Here is a 27,694-nt window from a genome sequence, read left to right as displayed (position 1 = left end):
TTGGACAGGGTATGTTGGAGGAATAATTAGGTAAAAACAATGACTGCAGATGCTGGAAACCAGATTCTAGATTAGTGGTGCTGGAAGAGCACAGCAGTTCAGGCAGCATCCAAGGAGGAATAATTAAACAGTTCTAAGATGAGAAGTTATATTCACTGGGATAATATATGAAAGATGAAGCCATAATCCTTTTTCATTCATCAGTCTCATACCAGTACAGTAATCATTGTGTATAATTTAATATGCTGATAATAATTGGTCATTAAGTTAATTTCGTGTGAATTCTGATTGTTCTCTTCAACCTCATCACTTGTGAAAAATCTTTGCAGCAATTAACAATCACTGACTCAATTCCAGAACCACTTGCCTTTTTAGATTCATTCTCTGACTGTTGGCAATTTTGGCATTTATTGTCCATCCATAACAGCCCTCAAAAAGGTAGTGGTGATGAACTACTTTCCTAAACTACTGCAGTTTGTACACCATTTCATTTCTTGTATTCTTGCTGTAGTTTGACAGAATGGAGTGGTTTGCTAGACCAGTTATGTCGTTGTTAAGATTCAACCACATTGGGGTTTGACAAGGAGTCACATTTAGGCCCAGGACAGATAAGGAAACCAGGTGTCCTTGCCAAAAAGGGACATGATGCACCAGCCAGGTTTTCATGACAATTAACCTCCTTTTGTGCTGCATTATTCTATGATTCTATGGAGAGAACATGAGGGAGAAACAAAGGAACAGTGGACTTAGGAACAGGAGGAGACTATTCAGCTCTTTGGGGGTTTTTTTTGGTATTCATTCACAGGATAAGGGCATCATTGGCTAGGACAGCACTTAGTGCCCATCCCTAATTGTTCAGAAGGCAATTAAGAGTAAATCACATTGCTGTGGGTCTGGAGTTACGTGTAGGCCAGACCAGGTATGCTTGGCAGTTTCCTTCCTTAACAAACATTAGTGAACCAGAAGGGTTTTTTCTCAACAAATGGCAATGGATTCATGGTCAGTATTAGACTCTTAATTCCAGATGTTCAGTGAATTCAAATTCCACCATCTGCTGAGGTGGGATTCATAACCAGAATCCACAGGAGTTAACCTGGGTCTCTGGGTTCACAGCCCAGTGATAATGCCACTAAGCTATCGCCTCTCCATTGTCTGCTGCGCTATTCATTAAGATCTAGTTGTGTCCTCTGTTCCATTTTCCTGTTTGCACCTCCACAATCCTCAACTCCCTCAAAAATCTATCTAACTCAGTCTTGAAGGTATAGAAAAACCCAGCTTTTATGAAATAGAAATGGAAAGAGATTGTGAGGAAAAGAAAAGCAAAAAGTTCTATATATGATTAAATAGAGTATATATCAGGACTTCAACATCGAGAAAGTGCAATCAACAGACAGAATTATCAGAGCATGTGCGGAGCCAGAGGAAGTGAGTGAGGTCCTTAATGAATACTTTGCATCAGTATTCACCAAGAAGGAAGACGTGGATGATGGTAAGATTAGTGAGGGGTATGATGATATTCTAGGGCACATCAATTGCAAGAAGCAGGTGGTGTTGGGTTTCTTCAAAAGCATTTAGTCTCCAAGGGCTGATGAGACCTGTCCCAGGAAATCCCAACCAAGGGAGGAGATTGCTGGAGCCATGACATATATCTTTGCATCCTCTTTATCCACAGATGAAGTCAAAGAAGACTTGGAGATGTGTCAATGTTGTTCCTTTATTTAAGAAGGGCAGTAGGGATAATCCAGGAAATCATAGCCGTGAATCTTACATCAATGGTAGGGAAAATTATTGGAGAAGATTCTTAAGGAATGGGATTTACCTGCATTTGAGAAAAGAACGGACTTATTCGGACAGTCTGTATTGCTTTGTGTCAAGGAAGTTTTGTCTCATAAATTTGATTGAGTTTTTTGAGGAAGTGATGAAGGTGACTGATGAGGGTAGGGCATGGAGTTTACACAAAGATCCTTCATGGTAGGCTGGTCCAGAAGATAAAATCACATGGGATCCACCCCAAGTTGGCAATTTGCATACAAAATTGATCGTCAGAGAAGACAGAGGGTAGCAGTGGTTTTCTGACTGAAGGTCTGTGACCAGTGGTGTTCTGCAAAGGTCACTGCTGGGGCTTCCATTATTTGTAAATGATTTGGATGAACATGTTGGTGGTTTGATCAGTAAGTTTGTAGATGATGGAGCAGTGGGTAGTGAGGAAAGTTGTCAAAGGATACAGCAGGAGATAGGTCAGTTGGGCAGAGAAATAGCAAATCGCATTTAGTCTAGACAAGTGTGACGAGACGCATTTTGGTAGGTCGAACACAACAGGGAGAGTATTCACTAAATTGGAGGACCCTTATGAGCATTCTTATTCAGAGGAATCTTGGGGTGCAAGTCCTTAACTCCCTGAAAGTGACATAAAAATGGATAAAGTGATAAAGCAGGCATATGGCATGTTTGTCTTCATCGCTCAGGGCATTGAATCTAAAAGTTGATAAGTCATGTTCCAGCTTCATAAAATTTTAGATAGGCCACATTTGGAGTTTGCATTGTGTGCAGTTCTGATCTTCACACTACAGGAAGGATGTGGAGGCTTTGGGAAGGTTTAGAACATAGAAAGGTACAGCACAGAACAGGCCCTTTGCCCCACGATGTTGTGCCGAGACTTAATCCTAATGTAAAATATAGTAACTTAACCTACTCACCCCTCAACTCACTGCTATCCATGTGTATGTCCAGCAGTCGCTTAAATGTCCCCAATGACTCTGCTTCCACCACCTCAGCTGCCAACGCATTCCATGCATTCACAACTCTCTGAGTAAAGAACTTACCTCTGACCTCTCGTACCAATCAATCCTGCCCTGGGGAAACATCTCTGGCTATTGACTCTATCTATTCCTCTCATTATTTTGTACACCTCAATCAGGTCTCCTCTCTTCTTCCTTCTCTCCAGAGAGAAAAGTCTGAGCTTATTCAACCTTTTGTCATAAGTCAAGCCCTCCAATCCAGACAGCATCCCGGTAAACCTTTCTTGCACCCTCTCCGAAGCCTCTGCATCTTTCCTATAGTAGGGTGACCAGAACTGGACACAATATTCCAAGTGTGGTCTCACCAGGAACTTGTAGAGCTGCAGGAAAACCTCGTGGCTCTTAAACTTGATACCCCTGTTAATGAAAGCCAAAACACCATATGCTTTCTTAACAACCCTGTCCACTTGAGTGGCAACTTTGAGGGATCTATGTACTTGCACACCCAGATCCCTCTGTTCCTCCACACCGCCAAGAATTCTGTCTTTAATCCTATATTCAGCATTCGAGTAGAGCCTTCCAAAATGCATCACTTCGCATTTATTGAACTCCATCTGCCATTTCTCAGCCCAGCCCTGCATCCTGTCTATGTCGCGCTGCAGCCTGCAGTAGCCCTCTATACTATCGACGACACCTCCAACTTTTGTGTCATCTGCAAATTTACTAACCCATCCCTCAACCTCCTCATCCAAGTCCTGCGGGACCCCTCTCAACACTGTCTTCCAGACAGAATACTTTCCATCTATAACCATTCTCTCTCTTCTGTCAGCCAGCCAATTCTGGATCCAGATAGTCAAATCTCCCTGTATCCCATACCTCCTGACTTTATGAATGAGCCGACCATGGGGAACCCTAACAAATGCCTTGCTGAAGTCCATATACACCACATCCACTTCTCGACCATCGCCGACCTGTCTTGACACCTCCTCAAAGAACTCAATAAGATTTGTGAGGCTGTTGGCTGGATTGAAGTGTATTAGTTATAAAGAGAGGTTAAACAAACCTGGATGCTATTTGCTAGAACATGGGAGGCTGAGGGTGACCTGATAGAAATATGTAAAATTATGAGAGACATGGATAAGGTGGACAGTCAGAGTTGTTTTCCCCAGAGTGGAAACATCAAATCCTAGGGGGCATAGATTTAAAATGAGGGGAGAAAGTTTAAAAGAGATGTTAGATTAGATTAGATTACTTACAGTGTGGAAACAGGCCCTTCGGCCCAACAAGTCTATACCAACCCGCCGAAGCACAACCCATCCATAACCCTACATTTACCCCTTCACCTAACACTACGGGCAATTTAGCATGGCCAATTCACCTAACCTGCATATCTTTGGACTGTGGGAGGAAATCGGAGCACCCAGAGGAAACCCACGCAGACACGGGGAGAATGTGCAAACTCGTGTGAGACAAGGTTTTTTTAAGACGGGGGTATTAGGTGCCTGGAACACACTGCCAGGGGAGATTGTAAAGCAGACACAATAGCAACGTTTAACAGGCAATTAGACAGACATGGGGAATCAAGAGATATGTACAGTGTGCGGCAGATGGGAGTAGTTCAGATTGGCAACATGGTTGGCACAGACACGGTGGGCCGAAGGGCCTGCTCCTATGCCGTACTGTTCTATATTCTACTAGAGTCTTGGTTAAAGTTACAGTTTGGCTGTGAACTCAAAATGTTTATTTAGTTTGTCAAGGATCCGAATGAGAAATCCTAGCCTATGAGGTTGTCACAAAACCTGCCTCGTTAAACTGCACAGTCATCAGTCAACTGTGGTTAAGGTAACAGCTATTGCAGCACATATTCAGGAGGATTGTACCCTCCCGCTGCTAGAGCCCCCATTCCCTCCCCAGACCCAGTAAATATTGGCCAAATGTTGGCAGTTGTTCCATTTGTGGGGTCGGTAAAAGGCCGGCCAATTTTCCACTTTCTCAAGCAAGTGAGCAGAGAACTGTGAATACGTGCTGTTGTGAATCTCCAGCCTTACTTACATTGTCAGCCTTGTTTTCGAGATCATGCCTTGTTTTTAAGAATTGCTTATTCTTAGAACGTGGGTGTCATTGGCAAGGCCAGCAGTTCACTTTATCATTGGAGCTTGAGTAGTTCCAAAGTCTGGGACAGTCATATAGTTCAGAGCACAGACAGCAGAGGTTGCTGCATTTTAATGATGCATAGGTTGTTTATGTATTTGCTTTGAACAAGTGCTTTGATTAGCAGGCCATTTTATTGATTCACGGTGCACAGTAACATTAATGTACCAGAGGCATGGTGCATTACAGCAGGAATTAGTAGGAGGCCATTCAGCCCCTCAAATTTGTTTTGCTATTCAATCAGGTCATGGCTGATGCTGGTTGTGACTTCAATTTCACTTCCCTGTCTGTCACCATTGTAATCTTCCATTCCCTTGCCATTCAGAAATCTAAATAAATCATCTACGGTCCTCTGACAGCACCATTCAAAAACTGATTTCTCCCAGAAGAACAGGAATAGTCAATGTAAAGGAAGACCATCATAGAATCATAGAATCCCGACAGTGTGAAAACAGGCCCTTTGGCCCAACAAGTCCACACTGATCGTCCGATGTGTAACCCACAGTCCCATTCCCCTATATTTACCCCAGACTAATGCACCTAATCTACAAATCCCTGAACTCTATGAATAATTTAGCGTGGCCAATTCACCTAACCTACTCGCCTTTGGAATGCAGGGGGAAACTGCAGCACCCAGAGGAAACCCACAGAGAATGTGCAAACTCCACACAGACAGCTGCCCGACCATCACCTTCAAGTTCCTCTCTAATCCACACCTTTCTGACTTGGAATTAAATCGCCATCCACCCTAACAACATTTGGCTGTCCCTGGACACAAAAGACTGCAATGATTCAAGAATCCAGCTCACCACCTTCCTATCAGAGGCAATTAGGGGTGGGTGGCATGGTGGCTCAGTGGTTGGCACTGCTGTCTCACAATGCCAGGGACCTGGGTTTGATTCCTATCTCAGGCAACTGTCTGTGTGGAGTTTGCATTTTCACCCCATGTCTGCATGGGTTTCTTCCCATAATCCAAAAGATGTGCAGGTTAGGTGGATTGGCCATGCTAAATCACCCATAGTATTAGTGGTGAATAGAGGATACGGGAATGGGTTTGGGTGTTGTGCTCTTCAGAGGGTTGGTGTGGACTTGTTGAGCTGAAGGCCTGTTTCCAAACTGTAGGGAATCTAATCTAATAAATGCTGGCCCAGTATATGACGCTAACAATGTGAGAATGACTTTCTTTGACCACTTCAACTTTTTTCCTCTTTATGATACTTACTTTTTAATTAACCTCTTTGACCCAACCTTTGGCCACCTGTCCTCATATGGCCTTCTGTGGCTTGGTGTCAAATTTTGTCTTGATTATGCTCCTGTGAGTGAGAAGTGCGTTGTTGTGTTAAAAGGTGACATATAAATGAAACATGCTGCTGTTGGCAAGCAAGGTCAAAATTGCAGTCAATGTTTCTCTTTGAACCTTACTGTGAAATTCCTGTCATGAAAAGAGTACAACTTTCAATGTAGTGCTATGGCAAATGTCAAAGCAGCCACCAGCCCTGTCCCACATTCACTGCTGTCAATGACAAAGAGTTAACACACCATTCCATCAGAAAAGGCTTTTCCCATACTTCGGTCGATCGGTGCTGTCAGCCAGATATTTGGCAACAGGGGAATCTTATAAATGTCTCTTGCAGAGTGTGACACAGATTCATGCTGAAGTCCACTACCTGTTGGATAGGATGATGCAGCTCTCAGTTTTAGTGGTGTGAAGTGTTATAAAAGCACACAAGCTAAGATTACAACATAAAAGTAGGCCATTCGGCCCAGTTCGTCACTATGAGACTTTATCCTCCAGATGAGCGAATAGCTGCAATGACATGTAACCTCCATGTTCCCATATCCTGCCAACCCCAATGCTTGATTCACCAATAGAGTCCAACTATACAGACTGCTCCACACACAATGATAAAATGCAAGAGCAGAAATAGATCATTCATCCCATCAAGCCTGCTTCATCATTCAATGTGATCATGGCTGATCTGACAATCCTTGACTCTACTTCCCTTCCTTTATCCCCATGCCCTTTGACTTCCGTACTGATTAAAAACCTATCTTAGCCTTCAACACACTTGATATCCCAGCCCTGACAGCCCGGGAAAAAAAATCTACTGAAATAAAAACAGAAATTGCTGGAAAAGCTCAGCAAGTCTGGCAGCATCTGTGGAGAGAAATCAGAGATATCGTTTCAGGTCTAGTGACACTTCCTGAGGTTTTTATAAAGAATTCACTATCCTCAGATCTTCCACAACTCTCTCTTAAATGTGCAACCCCTTATTCTGAGATTGTGCTTTTGGTCCTGTACTCTGCCATAAGTATCAGCCTTTCTGCATCTACCCTGCCCAGACTCCAGGAAGCCTATGTGTTATATGAGCCCCCTCCCACCTATCTAATCACCATATCCCTTCAGTGCCAACTCCCTCCTGTGGTTATCCAACACCCACTTAAATATCTCTCTGCTTTTCAGCTCAATTACTCCCTGTGGCTTCAAGTTCCACATTATAACGCTTCCCAGAGTTGAGGCGTTTCTCCCCATTTGTTACATTCATAGCTATAAATTAGGGAAGGATAATAAATGCTAGCCTAACCAGGGACACCCAAGCCATGTGGACAAATAGAAATCACATTTAAGATTGGTGACACTGTGGTTTCACACTCACCCACAAGTGGAAACATCATCTCTACTTCAGCCTTTGAAATTTTGTGGCAAATTTACCAACGAGCACAATGACCACTATGAAGCAAACTGATTCCGCAGGGCAATGGGGAAAGTGAAAAGCAAGTGGAATTATTTAGACAGCTCTTCGAAAGAGCCAGCACAGACCGATGAGCCAAATGGCCTACTCCTTTGCCATAGCATTGCGTGAGTGATTATAAATCTGCCAGGTATTCTGCATCAACAAGTCACCCTGGGAATGATTTCCACAGTCTTGCAACACTGTGAAGATATTTCTTCTGCCTTCTGCTTTGAGTTTCTCACGTTTACATTTGGATCTGTGGCTGTGGGTTTCAGAACTTACAAATTCTGGAGACTGGAAATAAGATAATTTTATTTCATTTCCAGCGATGCTGATGGAGGGCTAAATATTGGCATAGAAGACCCAGGAAAATGCATCCCTGCTCTATGAGTTAGTGACCATCAATCGTTGCACCATTTATTATTATTATCACAACTCAAAGAGGGCTCTTCCAACAATGCAGCTCTGTCTTAGAACTACTCTGAGAATGATGTGGGTGGCATGGTGGTTCAGTGGTTAGCACTGCTGCCCTATAGTACCAGGGGCTGAGGTTCAATTCCACCCTTGGGTGACTGTCTGAGTGGTTTTTACACATTCCCAGCCTGTCTGTATGGGTTTCCTCCACTGTCCAAAGACGTACAGGTGGTGTGGATTGGTTGTGCTAAATTGTCCCATAGTGACTAGGGATGTGCAGGCTAAACCCATGTTAAATATAGGGTTATGGGGGTAGGGTAGGGGGCTGAGTCTGGGTGGGATGCTCGTCAGAGGGCCAGTGCAGACCCAATGGGCCAAATGGCCTCTTTCCACATTGTAGAGATTCTATGAATAACATTCTGGGTTACATGTCTATGGGTAAGGAAGCTTTACCCTGTATCTGAGCCCATGCTGTACATGCAGGGTACGTTTGATGGGGACAGTGTAGAAGAAGTTTGATTTTCAGTTGCAAAGAGTTTAGGGAGCTTTAATCTTCATCCGACACTGTGGTGAGCCTATTCTGTGAGAGAGTGATGGGGACAGTATAGAGGGAAACTTATTCTGTACCTGATCCCATACTGCACTTGTCCTGGAAGTGGTTAACGAGGACAGTGTAGGCTAAGTTTACTTTCAGTTTTAAAAAGAAGAGTAGAGGGACCTTTACCTGTATCAGACTGCATGCTATACTGTTGTAGGAGTGTTTCCTGGGGACAGCGCAGTGGGAAATTCATTCTGTATCTGACCCCCATGCTGTACTTGTCCTGAGAGAGTTTGATGTTGTCCCTAGATGCACATGATAAATGTGATCCATAATCCAACACTGCCTGTTTATTCAGCAAAAGTTTCAAAAGAATCAAAACAACTCACCAGGAGTCAAAAATGGGCACACTCCAGGAATGGACAAAGTATTTGGATAAGGGAATGGAATAATAGCAAATAGAATTGGGATCATATACAGAATAGAGGCTGATTAGGGAAGAAGTGTCCAGCTGCAGCTCTGCTCGGGGACAGTGCATAAGCCATCCAATAATTGCAGAGACTCCCAGGCTGAACTGCAGCCTCTGAATACACAGTGCAACAAATAAACAGTTCTGACAGTGAATGTGAGAAAGAGAGAGAGACAGGCTGACACTAACCTTTGAACACAACTGAACAGTTGACTCCATGGTGCACATTCAATTTCCAGAGGGGCAAAAGAGCAGACAAGAAAAGTTGAGATCCTGTTTCAATCTCCACGATGTTCACAGAGACATCAGGCGAGCTGTGAGCTCCTAACTTGATGAGGATCTGCAGTGCAGCAACTAGCTAAACTTGTAGCCTCACCCACACTGGCCAAGACTGACTTGCAGAGAGGCATGGCTTCCTCATAGACCCTCCCACCTCAAACCCAACCCTTTTGGCACAGGAATAGCTCTTTCAGGAATAGCAATGACAAGAATTAAAATCCAGTTTAAGCACCACGGCTATAACTCTGCCGAGACTGAGTTTTATTTGTAATTTTATGAATGATTCACACGCTGCAGAAAAAGCAACAAAGACCACTCCTGTGAGGCCTTTACTGGGAATTGAAAAATACCACCAAGAGAAAACCCATCCTGCAAATGTTAACAGTTGGGACATAATGAATCACATGAAGTTTCTTAGCAACTGCTCCTAAGACAGGATGATATTTCACATTTAAATGAGATTTTCACAGGTCACAGAACAGTTACGGGAAGGAGGAAGTTTAACTGCTGTGACAAAAGCTCTTAGTTGGCAAAGTCAGCCAATTTTGTGCAGGAAGAATTTGGAACTACTGCCCTCCGATGGAGGGAGGAAGTCTAGGCCACTGAGGAAGATGGACAAGGATTGAAGCAACAGCATGTGCAAACTTCACCTGCACCCTGACTATCATGACTTGCTGAAAGAAATACACACCATTTTTGGCATTCAAACATTTCCAACCCGGCCCCGTGGGGAAGGGTTGGATCGAATTGCAGTGACGCCATGGTTACCAATTTGGATTCCAATCCTATTCAACCACGATAAGCTCACTGACCTCTCCTGGATCTCAATCCAGCTGCTCCACAGATTTGAACCTGCTTATCATTATGCTCACAAGATGGGCCAGGTGGTTTTCTACTGGACTAGTAAACCCAAGGCCCAGCCTAATGATCTGGAGACATGTGTTCAAATCCCACCATGGCAAATAGCGGATTCAACAAAATTGGGAATGAAACCTAGCCTAATGGCAACCATGTAATCACTGAGTGTTATCACAAAATCTGCTTTAATAACTCCTTCATGGAAGGAAATCTGTTGCCCTTGCCTGGCCGTAGAGTTAAAGTCATAGAGAGCGACAGCACAGAAAAAAATAATTGGCTCATTTCATCCAAGCCAATGAGAAGAAAGCACCTCACTATTCTAATCCCATAGCCTTGGTTGGTTTGGCATCGCAAGTGTACATTTGAACAATTTTAATACGTTAAAGGTTTTCTGCTTCTACTGCCCTTACAGGCAAGAAGTTCCAAATTCCCACCATCCTCTGGGTGAAAATATTTTACCTCACATCCCCTCTAAACTTCCCACTCCATACCTTAAATCTATGTCCTCTGGTCATCGCTCTCCCCATCAAGGGGAAAACATTTCTTCCCGTCTACCCAATCTATGCTCCTCATAATTTTACATATCTTACAAGATATGTAATTTAGAGTACCATAGAGATATTCTCATTCTCCAGCCCTATCTGAGTAGCTTTTTCAGGTACTGATATGAACATGATGGGCCGAATATCCTCCTTCTGTACTTTAAGATTCTATGATTCTATCTCAATCGTGCACCCTCTAAGTCTCCACTGCTGTAAGGTCTACATGTGAGTCCAGACCCACAGCAAAGTCGTTGACTCTTATCTGATTTCTGAGTAATTAAGGATTGCTAGTAAATAAATGCCACCTGGATCGATGATGCTCATGTCCCATAAATGAAGTATAATAAGCCACACTATTCATCCTGCTCCACATCACGTTTTTAAATTCCTCTAGTTTCACAGCTAGTTATTGTCTCTGTACTCTTTCAATTGTAACATTTTTTGCCGTTTCCGGATTTTAATTGCTCCATATGATAGCTTCAGCTGTCTTGGTCCCTAAACTCTTGCCAAACGTAACAAGACCTGGACAAAATCCAGGTTTCGGCTGACAAGTGGCAAATATCATTCCTCTATCTACAAGGCACAAGTCCAAAGTGTAATAGAATACCCCCCATTTGCCTGGACGAGTGCAGCTCCAATAACTCAAGAAGCTTGGCACCATTCAGGACAAAGCAGCCTGCTCGATGGGCACAACATCCACAAGCATCCATTACCTCCATCACTGATACTCAGTAGCAGCACTGTGTACCATCAACGGGACGCACTTCAGTAATTCACCAGAATTCCTTCAACAGGACCTTCCACACCAACGACAATCTCAAAAGACCAGGGTAGCAGATGCACAGGATGAGACCAGCTCAAAGTTGCCCTCCAAGCCAGTCACTATCCTGACTTAGAGGTTTATCGCCGTTCCTTCAGTATTGCTGAGTCAAAATCCTGGAATATTGTCACTCACAGCATTGTGGGTCTACCTACAGCACATGGATTGTGGTGTTCAAGAAGGCAGCTTACACGGAATACAAAGCAATAAGCATCACCCACAATGATTCTGTTTTAAGGATTTGGTGGGAGAGTAAAGAACAATCTTGGAAGACCGAGCCAAGAGTAATGTCTTCCCAATAGTCTTTGTAGTAATGCAGGGCCCATTCCTATAACCTGTAAATAGTTGCAGAGATGCAATAAACAACATCTTGTTCACTCTACAAGACTCTTCTTATTAATTCAGAAGTTGGCTACACACATTTGAAGAAAATGAGGACTGCAGATGCTGGAGATCAGAGCAGAGAGTGTAGCACTGGAAAGACACAGCAGGGCAGTCAGCATCAGAGGAGCTGGAGAATCAATGTTTCAGGCATAAGCCCTTCATCAAGAATGCAGCTCGTGGGCCGGGGGTTGAGAGATAAATGGGAGAGGGATGGAGTTAGGGGAAAGGTAGCTGAGAATGCGAAAGGTCGATGAATGTTGGGGAGAAGGTGATAGGTTGGTGAGGAAGGTGTAGTAGATAGATGGGAAAAGCGATGGACAGGTCAAGAGGGCAGTGCTGAGTTCGTGGTTTGGGACGTGGGAAATTTGGGTGGGGAGGGGAAATGAGGAAATTGGTGAAATCCACATAGATCGTGTGGTTGCAGAGCCCCAAGGCAGAAGATGAGGCGCTCTTCCTCCAGGTGTCAGGTGGTAAGGCTTTGGCGATGGAGGCGGCCCAGGACCTGCATGCCCTTGGCAGAGTGGGAGGGAAGTTGAAGTGTTCAGCCACCACGTGGTGGGATTGGTTGGTACAGGTGTTCCAGAGATGTTTTCTTAAACACACATTGGATCATGCAAGCTCCTAAAGAACCCACAGACAATGAGGATGGTATCACACACAGCATGGTTAGCACTACTGCCTCACAGCTCCAATGACCTAGGTTCAATTCCTCGGGTAACTGTCTGCGTGGAGTTTGCACATTCTCCCCGTGTCTGCATGGGTTTCCTCCGGGTGCTCCGGTTTCCTCCCACATTCCGAAGACATGCAGGTTAGGTGAATTGGCCATGCTAAATTGCCCATAGTGTTAGGTGAAGGGGTAAAATGTAGGGGAATGGGTCTGAGTGGGTTGCTCTTCAGCGGGTCGGTGTGGACTTGTTGTGCCGAAGGGCCTGTTTCCACACTGTAGGGAATCTAATCTAATCTAAAACAGGAGACCTCTTATTTTTAAATAATGTCCCTTAGTTTTAGCCAAGTCCACAACAGAAATCATTACCCTGGTACCACGCAATCCAGTCCCTTCAAGACCAGTTCAGTGTTTAGTCAATGGTAACTCCAAGATTCTGATGGTGGGAGATTCAATCATGCTAATGCTATTGAGTGTCAAAAGGAAATGGGCAGATTCTCTTTTGTTGGAGATAGTCATTAGCTGGCAATTGTGTGGCATGACAGTTACTCAGTGCACATCAGCCCAAGCTCGAAGGTTGTCCAGGTCTTGTTGTATGTAGGTAACAACTGCTTCAGTATCTGAGAAAGTTGAATGGTGCTGAATATTGTATGATCTTCACTGAACATTCTCACTTCAGGGTTTGAATCTTGCTATAGCAGATGGTGACATTTGAATTCATTAAAAATCTAGAATTAACAGTCTAATGGTGACCGTGAAACCATAGTCGATTGTTGGAAGAAAATGATTGCCTTCACTAATATCCTTTAGGGAAGGAAAGTGCATCTTTACCTGGTCTGACCTACATATGACTCCAGACACAGGAATATGGTTGGCTCTTAACTAACCTATGGGTAATTTGGGAAGGGCGGTAAATGTTGGCCTAGCCAATTACTCCCTCATCCTGTGAATTTTTTTTTAACTTAAAACTTATGACCTTACAACGGAGGGAAAGTCATTGGTGAAGCAGCTGAAAGTGGTTGGGCTGAGGGCACTACCCTGAGGAATGCCTGCAGAGATATCCTGGAGTGGGGATGATTGACCTCGAATAACTGCAACCACCTTCCTGTGTACTGGGTATGATTCTAAATGCTGTTGGAGGACTTTAGCCAGTGTGTTCCAATGCATCTACATCCTTTTGCTGACTCTTTACGTCCTCTCAATAACTTACTTGCCTATCCATCTTAGTTTAACTGGCAAATGTAGCAACTATACATTCAGTGACTTCATCCAAATAATTATTATAGGTTGTAAAATTGAAACATCAATCCATATGATACTGCATTAGTTACAGCTTGCTAATACAAAAAGATCCACTTATTTCTACATTTTGCTTCCTGTTAGCTAACCAATCCATTATCCATACTAATATATTAATCTCTATTCCACGTGTCCTTATCTTGTACAGCAACCTTTGAAGTGGCATTTTCCCAAATGCCTTTTGGAAATCAAAATTCATCGCATCTATTAATTCCCCTCTACCACTATGAATGTTACTTCGTCAAAAAGACTCTAGTCTATTAGTTTCAATATGATTTATCTTTCACAAACCCATGACACCATCTGATCTCATTGTGATTTTTTGTTTCACTTCTTGATTTCTGTTTGGGTAATTTTCTAAGAAAGAATAAACATTTTTACTTTCTGGCTTTACAGTACTAGGTAGCTTTCTCTCATACTCTGCTTTATGTCTACTTCATTTAATCAATCTTCGCTAGTGTTAAAGTTCTTTCCAATCTCCCATTTATTAATAACCTTTCCAAATTTAAATAGTGCTTCTTTCAATTTGACATAGCCCTCAAGTTTATTTAGTGACAGGAGGTGCATCATTCTCACAAGTCTTTGCTAAATCTCCTTCAAAGTCTACAACATGAGTGATCTGCCTTTTTTTGTAAATAGTTTTATTGAGAAAAAAGATTTTAATTTTTTTACAAAATTAAAAATCACTACAAAATAGTATAACAATCTTATAATATAACAACAATAACAGAAAACAAACTACTGCTCTACTCCACAAACCACTGAGGAGAGAAAGTAAAACAACCCACAAAAACTACAATTCAATAAATAACCAAGAAAAAAAAACCACGGTAAATTAAGTTATATTCAGCTAAGTTACTTCACAATCCCACCAAAGCTCCCCACCACTGGCAGAATGAGTAGGCAAACCCGTATTTGTTCAGGATTCTTCCCCTCAGGGGCCCCCGGACCGCCAGACATAACCCTCATAACTACTCAAAGGCCCTAACCAATATAGCCGACAAGTCTGCATCTATATAATTCAGAAAGGGCAGCCACGTTCTATAAAACAGTTCCGTTTTCTGGTGCACCATACTCGTAAGTAAGACCAAGAGGATGTGCTCCATAATTAATCTATGCCAGCCCGAAAGTCCCAGGGGATTCTCCTACACTCAGCTCATTAGAATGCTCTTCCTAGCATAGAATGAAAGAATATTAAAGAGTTTCTTTCCATGTTCGTACAAAGAGGGGGAGATTTGGCAAATCCTACAGGTGGGACACTGGATCCACCTTAATCTCAGTTCCCAAGAGCTCTTCCAAAACACTCACTATGGCACCCCACTACCCTATGAGGCTTGTGGCATAACCAAAGGCAGTGGGTAAGAGTGCCAACATCTGTTTTACATTTGGGGCACTCTGGGGACACTCCTGTCTTAAATTTTGCAAGCTGCTCCGGAGCCAAATGAACCCTGTGGAGTACCTGCACAGCCTGCGTCCTGTTACAGGTCAAAATCTTCCTTACGTTCTCCCAAATATCTTCCTACATCTCTGATTCCCGAGTCCAGATTCCGCATAGTCCCTCAATGCCCTTTGAAACATTACTTCCTAACAAATGATAGAGGGTGCTGACTGAGAGAGCGCCTGTAAACTGGAGCACTCTCCTTTCCATATCCGAGTTGTAGGGACTCACCATCAATGTAGTCTTTTCCTGTATAAAGTGCCTAAACTGAAAGTAATAAAAGAGATCGCTCCTGGATAGCTCATATTTCTGACTCAGCTGCTTGAAAGGCACCATGAGCTTGCCATCAAATAAATCTCTCAAACAGGAGACTCCTCTAGACTCCCTGAGCTTAAATCCAGAGTCCAGCGACTCCAGCCGGAATCCTTACATTCCCACAATGGGAGTGAAAGGGGGAGTCTTTTTGTAAGTTGCCCTCACCTTGCCGCATTATTCTCCATGCTTTAACCATGTTAAGGACAATCGGGTTTCTGCAATGGTCCATAACAATCCTCATCTTGTCCATAAACAACAAACTGATGAGGGGGCATTTTGCCTGGGAGGCCTTGATGTCCAACCAGAGTGATCGCGGGTCCTGGCAGACCCAGTCAGCCACAGAAGACAGTAAGGAACTCAACTGATATTTCTTAAAGTCCGGGAAATCCAAACCTCCCATCCCCTGCGGAAGCTGCAATTTACCCAGCTTACTAAGAGGCTGCCAATGGTGCCAGGTGAAAGATCCAAGCCAACTGTAAAGTCTCCGTAATGCTTGCCTAGGCAGCATCAAAGGGAGCATTCACATGGGATATAATAAACAAAGAAGAACATTAATTTTAACCAGAGCTATTTTATCAACTAGGATATCGAAAGATCCTCTCAGCACCGAAGGTCCTGCCTAATCTTCTCTAGCAACTGCACAAAATTAGCCTTATATAATTGATCAAAGGTCAGGGTGATAAAGATGCCTAAATACAGGAAACCTCCTTGTGGCCATCTATGACCACATGAAAGGGAAACGGGTTCCACCCCACAAGATCGGATATTCTGGTAAGGCCTCCCACAGGCATGGCCTCGGACTTCATAAAATTAATTTTAAACCCTGAGAACCAAACAAATGGATTAATCACTTGTATTAAACAGGACACAGATTCATCGGATTGGTTAAAAAGAGAAGAACGTCATCCACATAGAGGGTGATGTTATGCCTGCCTGATCTTACCTCCAGGGCAATTATATTAGGATCCTTCCTGATGGCCTCTGCCAATGGCTCAATCACCAATGTAAACAATAATGGCAAGAGACGGCACCCTTGTTGGCTGCCTCTGCCGATACTAAAATTGTCTGACCTTATACCATTAGTGAGAACTGCTGCTTTCGGGTCACTATATAACACTGCCACCCACTTGGCAAAAACATTTGAAATGGGAGATTCTCGCGGGTGCGTATAGCAGCTTCTCCACGTTTCGAGTTAAAGGATGAGAAAAACACCCATCCGTGTTGCATCTCTGCTGCATCTCTCTGCTGCATCTTCAAGTGCTCCTTATCAGTTAAATATGTTTCTCGCAGCAAGGCTACATTGACCCTCTCTTTCCTAAGGCTTGAAAGTATCCTTTTTTCTCTTAATTGGTGAATGACTCCCCTGAACATTCCAGGTGCACCATTTAAACGAATGGCTAGCCACAGCCATCCGAAACAGTCCGTGACTCTGTGAGAGGAAGAACCCTACTCATAGCATGCCAAGTGAAAACGACAAACAACTTCCAAAACTACTAAATCAAAACTTCTAACAGCTACTTCTACAACATACCATCATATAACACAAATGAAAGGAGACTTTGCCCCTTGCCCACCGGAAGCGCTCATGCTACCCACTAACCCCTCCATGGCTCCTTCTAGCTGACGCTATGCCCCTGTCCCAGACAACACAAAGTGAGAAAAAATACACACATCTTATAACAAGAAAGTTAAAAGTGGGTACTCAACCCATCCCCTCCATACTATAATCCTAGGCACTCCTTGTAGAACAGAGATAAATAACGTCCCCTGCCTCCCCCAACCACCACCACCCCCCCACGCCCCCACCCCCATCCCATACCAGAAGAGAAAAACAAAAGGAAATGTTAAGAAAAAACGAACAAAGGACAACGGAAGGGGAGAGAGAAGGGAGAAGAGAGAGAAAAAGGAAAAGATAACAATTATGACCCCCACATATATTTTAAAGAACTCCCCTGACAACCAGGTAAACCAGGCAAATTGCAGGGAAAAACAGAATAAACATTATTGTCCATATTATTCAAGCCAGCTAGTCTATTTTAAAGCATCCAGGAAGCCCTTTGTCTTTTCCGGTGAGTCAAAATTGAACACGGACCCTCTGTGGCTGAAATGTAATATTGCCGGATACCTTAGGGAATACTGGATGTCTGTATTCAAGTCTCTCAGCCATCTTTTACCTCATCAAAGGCCTTCCTCTTATGAATCATGACTGCAGAAAAGTCTTGGAAAAGCATAATTCGTGATCCTTTGTATATCAGAGTCTGTGGATCCTTCCCCAGTGCTCTAGAAGCTTCCAGCATCATTTGCTTATCTCTGTAGTGCTGGAGTCGCACTAGGACTGGGCAGAGGTGCTGGTCCGATCCAGGCCTGCGCAGTGTGACCCAGTAGGCCTGCTCGACCCGCACCTGGTCTGCCTTGATGTCCAGCTTCAAAAACTGCAGGAGCCATTGCTCCAAGAAGCTGATGAGCTGGCCTTCCTCCCCCCATTCCAGAAGCACCACCAGACGGATGTTCTTCCAACAGCCTCACTTTTCGAGGTCGTCAACCGTCTCTTCCACGGCCCGTACCTAGTGTTCCAGAACCTGGAGCTGACCTACCGAGGATTCCATCACGGTTTCAGAGGTCATGGCCCATTGTTCCATCTACCCAACACACTGCCCGAGACGCTCGATCTACTGGTCATGCTTCTGCAGCATGACCGAGATCGGTTCAAGCCTGGCCCGGGTATCCTCCATCACTGAATTGAACTTTTCTCAGAGTTTCACAGACTCCAAGACCAGGCTCTGCTCCATAGGTAAGTTCCCTGGGGCGATCGCAGAGGTTGACGCTGTGGCCAGGGCATGTCCATTGTTGCAGGGGGAGGTTCCTGCTTGCTGCAATCCTTACAGTCTCTTCCCCTTGGTCATTTTCCTAACTGTTTTAGAACATAGGACATAGAAAAATACAGCGTAGTACAGGCCCTTCAGCCCTCGATGTTGCGCCAACCGAAGCCTACCTAACCTACACTAGCCCAATAACCTCCATATGCTTATCCAATGCACGCTTGAATAACCATAAAGAGGGAGAGTCCACCACTGATACTGGCAGGGCATTCCATGAACTCACAACCCGCTGAGTAAAGAAACTACCCCTAACATCTGTCCTATACCAACCCCGCCCCCCCCTTAATTTAAAGCTGTATCCCCTAGTAACAGCTGACTCCATACGCGGAAAAAGGTTCTCACTGTCAACCCTATCAAAACCCCTAATCATCTTGTACACCTCTATCAAATCTCCCCTAAACCTTCTTTTCTCCAATGAGAACAGCCCCAAGTGCCTCAGCCTTTCCTCATACGATCTTCCTATCATGCCAGGCAACATCCTGGTAAACCTCCTCTGCACCCGTTCCGGTGCCTCCACATCCTTCCTATAGTATGGCAACCAAAACTGCACACAATACTCCAGGTAAGGCTGCACCAGAGTCTTATGCAACTGCAACATGACCTCAAGACTCCGGAACTCAATTCCTCTACCAATAAAGCCCAGTACGCCATATGCCTTCTTCACAGCACTATTTACCTGGGTGGCAACTTTCAGAGATCTGTGTACATGGACACCAAGATCCCTCTGCTCATCCACACTACCAAGTAGCCTACGATTAGCCCAGTAATCCATCAGTAAACTAACACTGAACAATTCTAGGGCTCAAAAAATAATTATTTCTACCACGTTGGGTAATATAGGTAGGATGAGTGCACCACTTCATCTGGGTTCTGGTGCAGAGCTTGGCAGGGCAGACCTACTGGGTCGCCGCCATCTTGAATCCCATCCCTGATCAACCTTTAAACCTCGTTTTCCAATTCACCTTATCCAGCGTTACCTTCATTCTCTTACTTTTGCCCTCAGTTAGATTTAAACTAGTCATGGATCCCTACTTCTTCCTTTCAAGCTGAATGTAAAATTCTGTTATGTTGTGATAACCAGAGACTCCTTTCTCATCATTGATTAATCCTGTCTCACTGCACAGTACCACTTCTAGAATAGGCTGTTCCTTGGTAGGCTCTGAAACATACTACTCTGAGACATTGTCCTGTAAACACTACAAAACATTTTCTCCAATACTGTGCCATTCTAATTCTCCAAATCAGCATGGTCACTCATGATTACTGTGGCACATTTCTTACTTGCCCAACTAATTTTTCCTAGATATTCTGTAGTGCTGTGTAACAACTTAGGGGGCCTATAAACCAGGGCAACAATGGATCTCTTATCTTTATTATTTCTTATCTCTACCGTTACTGATTTGACATCTTGACCTTCCAAGTTAAGGTACTAACTTGGAAGGTGAACTAATCATCCATAATTAACAGAGCTGCCTCCCTACCTTTTCCTAGTTTTGTTAATCCAATAACTCGCATGCCCTTCCACATCCAGATCCTTGTCTTGGTTATCTGTGTCTCTCTAATGCCTATCAGGCTTTTTACATTGATTTCCATTGGTGCCAGCATTTCCCTTTTGCTAAAAATGTTGTGCACTTTCACATACAGGGCCTTAAACTCCATTTCACTTTTGCTCATTTTATAATCCCTGCTGTTTTATGCCAGGACCATCTACTGTTTGTATTTTCTGACCTGTTGTCTCTGATAAATTCCTAATGTGTATTTATTAACAACCACCTTATACTTTTGGCCAATAGATTTTGTCTTCCACATCAATTATGCATGCATCATATCAAATCCTATCATACAGCTCTGCCAGGATAATCAGAGTATCAGGAATAAGAGTTATTATTCATAAAGACTCTTATACCTGCTATACAAATCAATAAATCACAACTGAGCTTCCACATAGATCCACTTTCTGGTCGATCGATATAGCTCAGTTCCCATAAACTCTTAGTAAAAAGTGAGGTCTGCAGATGCTGGAGATCAGAGCTGAAAATGTGTTGCTGGTTAAAGCACAGCAGGTCAGGCAGCATCCAAGGAACAGGAAATTCAACGTTTCGGGCCAGAGCCTGATGAAGGGCTCTGGCCCGAAACGTCGAATTTCCTGTTCCTTGGATGCTGCCTGACCTGCTGTGCTTTAACCAGCAACACATTTTCAGCTCCCATAAACTCCTGTTGATCCCAGGCTAGGAACATGGAGTATTGGTACACGAGGAGGCCATTTAGTCCTTTCAGCCTCCTTTCCCATTTAATAAAATTAAGACTGATCGCCTCAATGTCTTTCATCCCACACTATCCCTGTATCCTTTGATGCCATTGATCAATTTCTAAACATCAATCTCTATTTTAAACATACTCACTGACTGGGCTCCTACAGAGAATTCCAAAGATTCACAATTCTGAGTAAAAAGAAATTCTCTTCATCTTAATTCTAATTGGCATCCACTTTAATTTCAAATGGTGTCGCCTGATTCCAGAATCTATTCAACATTCAACGTATAGGAAGGCTTTCGAGGGATACGGACCAAATGCTGAATAATGAGTCCAGATCAGTTGAGGATATCTGGTTGGCATGGATGAGCTGCATATGTCTATTGACTCCATCTGAACATCATATCTTTGTGAGTCCAGAATTCAAAAACTTCACAATGCTAGATAATGGACTAAAATCATGACAAAATGAGCTACAATCATGATCGTCATGGTTTGGAAATGCTGGTGTTGGACTGGGGTGTACTAAATTAAAAATCACACAGCACCAGGTTATAGCCCAACAGGTTTATTTGGAAGCACTAGCTTTCAGAGCGCTGTGATCAACTAACTGATGAAGGAGCAATGTTCTGAAAGCTAGTGCTTCCAAATAAACCTGTTGGACTATAACCTGGTGTTGTGTGATCATTAACCTGATATATTTTCTACATGGCAAATACTGTCAAACTTTGTTTGGTAATGATGTAATGTGCGATGTAAATACAATTTTCTACCTGTGTTTCTGGGTCCATTGCTATGCATCCTACGTGCATGTGTGCACACTACACACACTGACATTTCTGTGTGACCCTCCATAGATCGGTCCCAGCTCAATGGAAAGCTGATCATGATTTAGTGCAGCATTCTGTCTTAGTTCTGTGGGAACACAATCTTGTGGTCTGTGTTGGCTTGCTGCCAGCCTGGCCGATAGCCCAGGCATTCCTGCATTGACCAGCAAACAACAGCCAGCTGAAAAACAAGCTCAGCTCCTTGCTTTGGCACCTTCTCCATTCTCAGAAGTCCACTCTCACTCGGGACTGCAAGCCAGCAGCACCCATTTACAGATTTAGAAATTCCTTAGGACACATGGTTCCCATTATCTGTGCAGTTCGAACATGCAGTTTGAAGGGTTGAAACATGTGACAGTGTGACCCACCCTTTTCCAGCAGGAATACAAAATCTAGTTCAGCTCACCAGTCTGCTTCCGTCTCTTCCCCCTCCCCTTCCTCACTAAAGCAACCTCTTCCCTCTGTCACGCAGGGTTCACTCCTGGCTTTCCCAAAGTAACACACTTGTTTACAGTGTCAGTGCTGGGGGAATGCTGCATTGTTGATGGTGCTGTTCTCTTGAATAAAATATTAAACTCCCCAAAGTCCTGGACCAGTATTTCACCCCCAAAGTGAACCTTTGTTAGATTATTATTTGAGAGATGTTGCTGTGTATATATTGTTTGATACATTTCATGCATAATAAAAAGTGACCATAGTTTAGAAAGCAAGTCAATGTCATTGAAAGCAAGACATGCTAAAACTGTGGAAGATACTGTATAAAAGCAATTCCTCGTGCTCTCGCTCATTGTCTCTGAATGGCGTAATTAGACAACCTAATCCCAATGAACAGAGAATGTACCTTTCACTGATTGGTCTGTGTGGCTTCGAGACTTAATACACAAAACAATGGTTTGCACTTATGTAGCACCACCAATATAGTAAAACATCCTGAAATATAAGGCCCCTGTATCATTTCATTGACAGCTGTGAAGTAGACCTTGCTGGTTAACTTCCCAAGTCTGTAGCTGCTCAAACAGAAACCCTACAATTCACCTCAATAAACCATGTCAGGAATTAAGATGTTCAGAAATTCAATCCACTTGACACATTTTCAACTCCCAGCGTAATTTCTATCATTCTGAGAGTCACAATTAGTCTCACCCCTCTCAAATTAAAAAAAAGAGTTAAATATCCCAGGTTCCTCCCACTGGTTGAGTCAACTGGGATTGTGCTGGAGGTTTCGACATGGGATCTTGTCAAGTTGGCAGGTTGGGAACAGAAATTAGATCAGGAGAAATGTTGATTTATCTGGTCTCAGGGACCAACTTGTAAGCCTTAAAGCTGTTAATATAGGTTTCTCAGAGTAATCCAATGTCCTTTCACCCCACGTCAAAAATGTTCAGGGGGCAGTTAAACTTATCCTGAAAAAAATCAGATGCAATCTGAAAGGATGGATGTTGTTAAACTTGAAAGGGTTCAGAAAACATTTACATGATGTTGCCAGGGTTGGAAGGTTTAAGTTATAGAGAGAGGTTGAATAGGCTGGGACTGTTTCTCTGGAGTGATAGAGGCTGAGGCGTGACCTTATAGAGGTTTATAAAATCCTGAAGGGCATGGGTAGGATAAACAGACAAGGTCTTTTCCCTGGGATGCAGGAGCCAAAATCAAGAGGGCATAGATTTAAGATGAAAGGGGAAAGATTTAAAAGGGATGTAAGGGGCAACTTTTTCACACAGAAAGTAGTGCTAATGTAGAATAAGCTGCCAGAGGAAGTGGTGGAAGCTGGTATAATTGCAACATTTAAAAGACATGTGGATGGATATATGAATAGGCAGTGTTCAGAGGGATGTGGGCCAAGTGCTGGCAAATGGGACTAGATTAATTGAGGATATCTGGTCGGCATGGACAATTTGGACCAAAGGGTTTGTTTCTGTGCTGTATATCTCTATGACTCAATAACTCTAAATAGACAGACTTGTTTCCACTGTAACTTTTAAGTTAAACTTTCCTTTGAACTTGTAAACAGCAGGTGCTGAGGTATTTATATTATGGACCAGCCCAAATCCCCTTCAAGTACATCAAGGAGGTAGCTTAGGTCCTAACTTTTACCTAATTTAAAGGCAAGTGTAGGTGCTGTGTTCTAGATGTAATTTGATTGGCTACACTATTAGGATTTAAGCAAAACAAACTTTAATCTTACACTTGTTAAAACACAAAAAGAAGAAAACTTAACAGAATAATAGATCAGTTAACTACTTAAGCAACTGTTCAAATACAGTAACATCCTATAAACATACCCTTGGCAAAGGCAAATTCAGTAAAACAGATTGTCTCACATGCCATGTTTCTCCAGTCCAGGAGGAAAAAAAATTACCAAGAGAAAATTCCAACAGAGAACGATATCCGGGGGCTTCCACAGCTAACTTCAAAACCACAACAACTGGAAGCTAAACTAAAACCCCGGTTCCTTGAGAATCTGACTCCACCCATTCATGCTGCTTCTAAACTCAAACTTTACCAATGGAAAATTGAAGAGGGAAAACAGGTACATACATTAAGATTCGGTACTGGCCCAAAGCCCATCCCACAAGAACCCAATCCTGTGGAGAAGCAACAGTCAAGATATTGATGAGGGGTGTTGGGGAATGTGGGGAGTTTAGGGATGGGATGGGTGGTGGAGTACAGGTTGGGTGAAGAGGGGAGGTAAAGAGATGTGGCTGGTGGGAGGAAGAGAATGGAGGAGAAGGGAGGAGGGAGGAGGAGGAGATCCAGCATCTAAAACATTGATATGATTCAACCTCCCAATGATTTTAAAAGAATAACCCTATTATCTCTTAACACCAACCTTTGTGCTTAAATTTGGAGTCACCACTTGATTTAATATTCCAGGTTCTGACAGACAAAAAAGGAATATGGATTACAGTGTGTAAAGATGAAAGATAACTGATATCAGAAAGGTTTGAATACGTATCCAACAATGTATAACTCCTGCACCTAACAGCAGTCAAGATTTCAACACCATTGGTGCAGACACATAATGACTGCATGTAATGTGCCCATCTTCACCCAGGAACTAGAGATCAAAAGATTTGTTAGTTTTCATCCCCACACTCTAACCCACCATATCTATCCCCTATCACTCACACCAGCCCTGCTATGCATCATGTTCAAACCACCCTCAAATCATCTTCTCTCCTACACCTCCCACCCACCTTCTCCAAGTGCAACATCGGACTCAAATCCTTAATTTGGTTTGTCTCTCCTCAGATGCTTTGGAATCAGCTGCTTTTCTCCAGCACTTTGTTTCCAGCTACTGCAGTATAATGTGTTTGTTTGAAATGTTTAACATCGATGTGTTACTACGACAGGGACATTAGTTTTCACAATGGAAGATGGAAAGCCACTTTGTGAAGGAAGATACCAAAATAGCTAATGAGAAAAGCTAATGTCTGTTGGAGTTACAGCAGTGCAACTGTGTGGCTGAATGTTCCACGAACAGCATGTTTGTCAACATGATTGTTCCGCATCTTAAGGAGGAGCAGTCAGAAGACATAGGGACAGGGAATAGGTCATTCGGCCTGTCACGTCTGCCCTGCCATTCAATAAGATCATGGCTGATTGAATACTTCAATGTCTTTTATTCAACCCAATCCCCATAACCCTATCCACCACTGGTCATCAGAAATCCAGAAATCAGGTGAGGAGGAGGAACACAGTAAGAGCAATAGTAGCAGCAGATTCAACAGAGAGGGGTACGGGTAGGATTTTCCACAGCCACAGATTGGACTTCAGAATGGCGTATTGCCTGTGTGGGGTCAAGTTCCCAAGATGCTACCAAATTCAGGGCATTCTAAACAGGATGGGCACATAGTCTGAGATCGTGGCTCAAATTGAGACCAACAGTATAAGTAGAATCAGGGATGAGATGTTGTAGACAGCGAAGAAGGTTACCTCAGAGTGCAATGAGATCTTGATCAGATGGGCCACTGGGCTGAGAAGTGGCAGATGGAGTTTAATTTAGATAAATGCAAGGTGCTGTATTTTGAAAAAGCAAATTAGAACAGGACTTATACACCAAGGACTTATACAGGTCCTAGGGAGTGTTGCTGAACAAAGAGACCTTGGGGTGCAGATTCATAGTTCCTTGAAAATAGAGTCGCAGGTTAGATAGGATTGTGGAGAAGGAGTTTGGTATGTTTTCCTTTATTGGTCAGAGTATTGAGTACAGGTGCTGGGAGGTCATGTTGTGGCTGTACAGGACATTGGTTAGGCCACTGTTGGAATATTGCGTGCAATTCTGATCTCCTTCCTATCAGAAGGATGTTGTGAAACTTGAAAAGATTCAGAAAAGATTTACAAGGGTGTTGCCAGGGTTGCAGGGTTTGAGCTATAGGGAGAGGCTGAATGGGCTGGAGCTGTTTTCCCAAGAGCATCAGAGGCTGAGGGGTGTCCTTATAGATGTAACCATCTTTGCAGTCCACTACATCTCCAATTTTGGTGTCATCTGTAAACTTACTAACTATAGCTCCTATGTTCACATCCAAATCATTTTTATAAATGACAAAAAGCCATGCACCTGGCACTGATTCTTGTGGAACCCCACTGGTCACAGGCCTCCAGTCTGAAAAACAACCCTCTACCACCACCCTCTGTCTTCTACCTTCAAGCCTGTATCCAAATGGCTAGTTATCCCCATATTTGATGAGATCTAACTTTGCTAACCAGTCTTCTTTGATGAACCTTGGCGAACACCTTATTTCTGGTGTCACATGCCAGTAAGCATAGTCTCAGAGAGACAGAACTCTCAAGAGTCAGTGCAGCAGGGAGGGCTTTAGCTTCCTGGATCACGGGGTGCAATTCTAGGGAAAGTGGGACCTGTGAAAGTCCAACAGGTTGCACCAGAACTGAAACATGACCAGCTCTATTGCAGAGGAATATGAAGCCCAATAATGAGGCTATTCAGCCTACTGTGTCTGCAACAATTGTCAAAATATTCATTCATGGCTTAGTGTCATTGTCAATTCCATCCGGAATACCTCAATTGAACCTGGCTCCACCACACCACTACATTCCAGACCCTGACTACGTGGCATATGACAATATTTTTTCTCAAAAAGGCTGTTTGCTAGTGCTGTTTGTGAGGGCTGAAACTAATTCGGCAGAGGGTCATGAAATGGAGGTAAAATAGATGCTGAGGCACAGACGGACACAGAAGTAAAACTAGGTCACTCTGGTAGGGAGAGAATATACAGTCAAGTTGAGGCCAAAGAGATCACAGCAAGGTTGGATGGCAGCTATTAGAGTCATAGAGATGTACAGCATGGAAACAGACCCTTCAGTCCAACTCGTCCATGCCGACCAGGTATCCCAACCCAATCTAGTCCCACCTGCCAGCACCCGGCCCATATCCCTCCAAACCCTTCCTATTCATATACCCATCCAAATGCCTTCTAAATGCTGCAATTGTACCAGCCTCCACCACTGCCTCTGGCAGCTCATTCCATACAAGTACCATCCTCTGCATGAAAAAGATGCCCTGTAGGTCTCTTTTATGTCTTTCCCCTCTCACTCTAAATCTAGTTCTGGACTCCCTGACTCCAGGGAAAAAACTTTGCCTATTTACCCGATCCATGTCCCTCATAATTTTGTAAACCTCTATAAGGTCACCCCTCAGCTCCAACGCTCCAGGGAAAACAACCCCAGCCTGTTCAGCCTCTCTCTATAGCTCAAATCCTCCAACTCTGGCAACATCCTTGTAAATCTTTTCTGAACCCTTTCAAGTTTCACACCATCTTTCCAATAGGAAGGAGACAAGAAGTATTATGAGAAAGGCAGATGAGTTTAGGGTCTTAACACGTAGGGTTATAATGTCCTTGTTACCATGGAGGGAGGAGCAGGACTGGTGGCTCAATATTTTGTGATATAGAGTCTTCAGGTGAGACACAGAATGAGGGGCAGGGGTATATGTATCAGTTGTTGTAATAATGAACAACTGATCAATTATTACAGGAAGGAAGGATGATATCTGAGGAAGTTCCTCAACTGAAGATACAAGGGTTAAAAACAGAAAGGGGGACAATAACTTTGCTGGGTGTGTACTATAGATTTC

At 43.4% G+C, this 27,694-nt stretch overlaps 1 protein-coding gene across 5 annotated transcripts in view; it reads right to left on the bottom strand.

Annotated features, from left to right (window-relative positions):
- LOC132821808 (phospholipase D1-like) overlaps window positions 1–27,694 on the bottom strand; it is a 158,037-nt gene that overhangs the window by 116,887 nt on the left and 13,456 nt on the right. The window contains exon 1 of one of the 5 annotated variants that reach the window (XM_060834620.1): window positions 9,235–9,408. The exons of 2 other annotated variants lie outside the window; for them this stretch is intronic. The gene's annotated coding sequence lies outside the window, so the exon portion shown is untranslated. 2 more of the 5 variants (XM_060834622.1, XM_060834623.1) reach the window with 2 other exon arrangements.

The sequence above is a fragment of the Hemiscyllium ocellatum genome, chromosome 13 (assembly GCF_020745735.1).
Source record: "Hemiscyllium ocellatum isolate sHemOce1 chromosome 13, sHemOce1.pat.X.cur, whole genome shotgun sequence".
NCBI classification, from domain to species: domain Eukaryota; kingdom Metazoa; phylum Chordata; class Chondrichthyes; order Orectolobiformes; family Hemiscylliidae; genus Hemiscyllium; species Hemiscyllium ocellatum.
Note: the sequence above shows the minus strand (reverse complement) of the source record. Positions and strands in the feature narration are given on the sequence as shown.